The sequence below is a fragment of the Rhagoletis zephyria genome, unplaced genomic scaffold (assembly GCF_001687245.7).
Source record: "Rhagoletis zephyria isolate East Lansing unplaced genomic scaffold, Rhagoletis_zephyria_1.1 Rzeph_scaffold_24758, whole genome shotgun sequence".
In the NCBI taxonomy this organism is placed as follows: domain Eukaryota; kingdom Metazoa; phylum Arthropoda; class Insecta; order Diptera; family Tephritidae; genus Rhagoletis; species Rhagoletis zephyria.
In genome coordinates, this window is record NW_016181816.1 from 1,763 (window position 1) to 6,133 (window position 4,371).

Consider the following 4,371-nt stretch of genomic DNA (forward strand, 5'->3'; position numbering starts at 1 on the left):
ATCAGCTGTTCGTCTAACTTGCAAGTTTCTGCAAATTTTCTGTTCGCGTACTATTTGGGATATTTCTCTCTTGTGAGCGAACAGATGACATTTCGCCGGAATTTGGCAGTTGGTTGGTTTCTGCTGGAGATTTTAAACGAACGCACCTATTTATTGAAGGTGTAGCAATGATGGATCGTTACGGCCCATCTCCACAGGCAAAAGTTTTTGCCTACCAACTGTCATTTTTATTGCCTGATAAAAATTTTATCAGCGGCAATATTTGTGCGTGGGCATTTTTTATCTTGATAAAAGCATTTATAAGATGGCAATTTTTGCCGGTTTTCATCAATTAAAAAGTTTAAAAAGTATACTATTTCACACCCAAGCAAATAATAACACATATTTTAATAGAAAACAGTTCATTTTTGCTTTTATATTGAAATATCGATAATGTTGTCTCCACGAAGCTATTGCGCAAATGAAAATGTAGCTATCAAAGTACTAAATTGCTGGCAATATTTATCAAGATAAAAGCTCTGATAATTATTGCTTGCCAAGAGCAATATGCGGTCTCCATGGGCAAAATTTTGCCTGATAACATTATCAAGATAAAAACTTTTGCCTGTGGAGACAGCAAGTTATATGGATCGCAAAATATCTAGAAGTTTTGAAATCCGGATCAGGGATCGCGGATCGCGAAATAAATATTGAAGGTGTAGCACATTAAAAACGCGATCTATACATTTCGTTACTACATTTTGTACTCATAATGTGAACATCGAAAACATATTCGCTCAAGGCTCTTAAAACCTTACAAAACAAATTGAAGGCATTTAAATTAACATTAGAAATTTTAAAAGAATAGTGGAATGCATTTTCTGTAAATTATTGGAACAAAATATATATATTTTATTGCGCCATAATAAGCATGAGGCACAAAAATTATGCAAATACTGACGCGATAATTATTGAACGTTAAGCACATACTCACGATCCATCAATATTTTTAGATCCATCAATATGGATCACGATCCAAATATCGCGATCCGTATTGATCGTGTACCAGGTGCCTTTAGCACACACTCATAATACTTCTATATTGGCAGTATCACCCGATTTACATGATTCAAGTGCTTGAAAGCAATTCTTGCTCATTCTCCTTTGTGTTTTCTATTTGCTTTTACACGTTTCAATTCTGTTGAATTCAAGTTTTTGGTTCTTTAAATGGGAAGCAACGAAAATGCTAAAAGCAAAGCAAGAAAGTTGAAACGACTTGACGGTACAGACGCATGTGTACTCGTCCCTTTTCTTCTCACCCCCTCTCTTCCACATGCGAGCAGAATTGAATTCAATACTTGAACTGTGTAAGAGCAGTCTAAGCTAACATCTGAATGTGTAAGACTGCTTTTACACAGTTCAAGTATTGAATTCAATTCTGCTCGCATGTGGAAGAGAGGGGGTGAGAAGAAAAGGGACGAGTACACATGCCTCTGTACCGTCAAGTCGTTTCAACTTTCGTGCTTTGCTTTTGGCATTTTCGTTGCTTCCCATTTAAAGAACCAAAAACTTGAATTCAACAGAATTGAAACGTGTAAAAGCAAATAGAAAACACAAAAGAGAATGAGCAAGAATTGCTTTCAAGTACTTGAATCATGTAAATCCGGTGTAAGCATACCGAAATAAGGCGAGACGGCATGAACGAAAGACACATTTTTGGTTTATGGCGAGACGGTCTAGTACCGTTTTTATGACTGTATTGTGTACGTGAGTGCCGTTTTGTGTATGTGTTGTGTACATGTTTATTTATAAAAGTATGCGTTCCTTTCATGATCCACTTTGACAGATGTGTGTGAGCGTCCAGAATTACTTTGTTAGCTCCCCCAATTACGATCGCGAACTACCCAATTCCCACGAGCTACCCAATTCCCACGAGCACATTCTTAATTAGATTTGGCAGTTCTCTGTATCTGTGTTTTGTTCTTGTTTTCTTCACTACAAAATTGATGCAAAATGTAGGTTCTTCCTTAAAATTTATAAGTTTCCGTATTAAATTAGGGATGTACACATTTATAAACTTTACTTTTCGTACTCAAAAAAATGCAAGTTTTGATTTGTGGGCTATTTTCGATAAATTTACGATAAAAATTAGAGACGGCACCGATTTGTTCGTAATTCGCCTGGTAATTGTATCTGAATTATCAACAAATGAGGTAATACGATGTTTCTACGCTTCGTAATTCGCTCTTTAAGTTACACCCGATTTACATGATTCAAGTACTCGAAAGCAATTGAAGCTAATTCTCTTTTGTATTTTCTATTTGCTTTTACACGCTTCAATTCTGTTGAATTGAAGTTTATGGTTTTTTAAATGGGAAACAACGAAAATGTCAAAAGCAAAGCAAGAAAGTTGAAACGACTTGACGGTACAGACGCATTTGTACTCGTCCCTTTTCTTCTCATCCCCTCTCTTCCACATGCGAGCAGAATTGAGTTCAATACTTGAACTGTGTAAAATTAGTCTAATTCGCAAAGTAATTTGTTAATTACCATGTTTCCACGCCAAACACTTGTAAATCGTTNACGGATAAGTACGACAATGTCGTTTGCTAATCGTTGTGCACGCATTGTTTGTTTGCATTTTATGGGGAAAAAATAGTGAAAAAGTTAATATTTGCATTAAAATTGCATAAAAATTAGTATGTTTTGCATAAAATCTGTGGAAATTATTAAAAAGTGGATAACTGCATTAAAATTCAATAAATGTGAGCATTTTAGCTATAAAATATGATGAAATTGTAAAAAGTCTGTGTGCATGCACAAAACACATTTCAGGAAAAGAAAATAAGAGATATAACTGAAAAATTATGTCTAGTATTGTTGCAGCACAGTCTATATTTTAAAAATTGCAGGTTTTTGTAAATATTTCGCGAAAATATCAACCAGAAAAACAGAAAATACCTGCTCCAAGTGAATTTTTAGAAGCCAAATGAATTAAATTTTCACGACCGAATGTGCGAAAGTATAGTCGTCATGTAATCGTTGCATCATGATTGTGACAATGAAGCAACTATGACTGGCCGACCAATGTGCAGAAAGCCTAACTCTTACCGTTTTTTCTGGCAGGCTGTAGGTGTGTTTTTGGTCAGTGTATTGATGTTTTTGGTTCAGTGGGTTAATGTATTTTGAATAAGTTGTAATAGAAATAAAAGAAATTGTAATAGAAATGAAAGAAATTGTAAAAGATAAGAGCACATGCCAAAAAACAGGTGATCTCAGCTGTAGGCATTTTTTGGCAATCAGCTGATAGTTTTTTTACTTATGAAACTGTACGATGGCTCTACTTCTTGTTTTAAGCTATTTATTATTATATTTGTGTACGGCAAATATCGAAGGTGGACCATAAATTTATCATCAAAGATTTTAATTTATGTAGAGAATATTTTATTAGTTAATTTTCTAACAACTGGAAAAAGTGCCAGCACAGAGGACAAGCCCGGTAAAAACTTCGATATATTTTCGATAAATATTAGAGAAGGCACCGATTCGTTCGTGATTCGTATGATAATTCGATCTGAATTACCTACAAATGAGGTAATTCGCTCTTAAAATTATGTATGGCGAATTACGCAATTCGAAGGGTAATTCGAGTGCGAATTAAGAATGAGAGAGCGAACTACGTAATTGGGGTGGCGTGGGAAATCCGAATAAGGGCCAAAATATATATGAAAATTCGTGCGCAAAGGTTTTATTAATATTCCTACAAGTCCATTAAAGCTCCTTCCCCGCCAAAAAGAGTTGCCGTCGCACATTTACAAAACTTTTCATAGGTACACAATCAAATAAAGCCCAGGTGTAAGTTCCAATTTAAGCATTGGTAATTGTAAGAGCTCAGATAAATACATACCTATTTTGTAATACAAATGTTTCACTCCACGTTGAATTATACTGAAAGCATTTATTTATTTTAGACGTCTTGTACGTGAATATAACGGCCGTCTTTTCTTTTAGTGCTTGGCCGAGATTTTCCTCCGATTTGTGGTGTGCCTTTGTATTGTCACACAAGGGGAGGAACTTACAATTTTTCGCANGCCGCACAGTGTCACGGCAGTGGCCAAAAATGATATATGTGAACATTCAAATTTCCAAAAGTTTTTTTCTTTATTAACAAATAAACACTTAAATTAGATGAAATCTAAAATTTTTCCTGGATATGTGAACTAGTATTTTTTTTATAGTAGTTCAATTGTGATAGTTGTTAACCATGTAGTATCATCATTGAAAAATCTGGAATTTTACATAGTTTTCAAACGCTGTTATTTCAAATAAAAAAAACATCAAAACTGATGAGAAATTAAATCATCTCTACATTCCATACTTTATTACACCAAA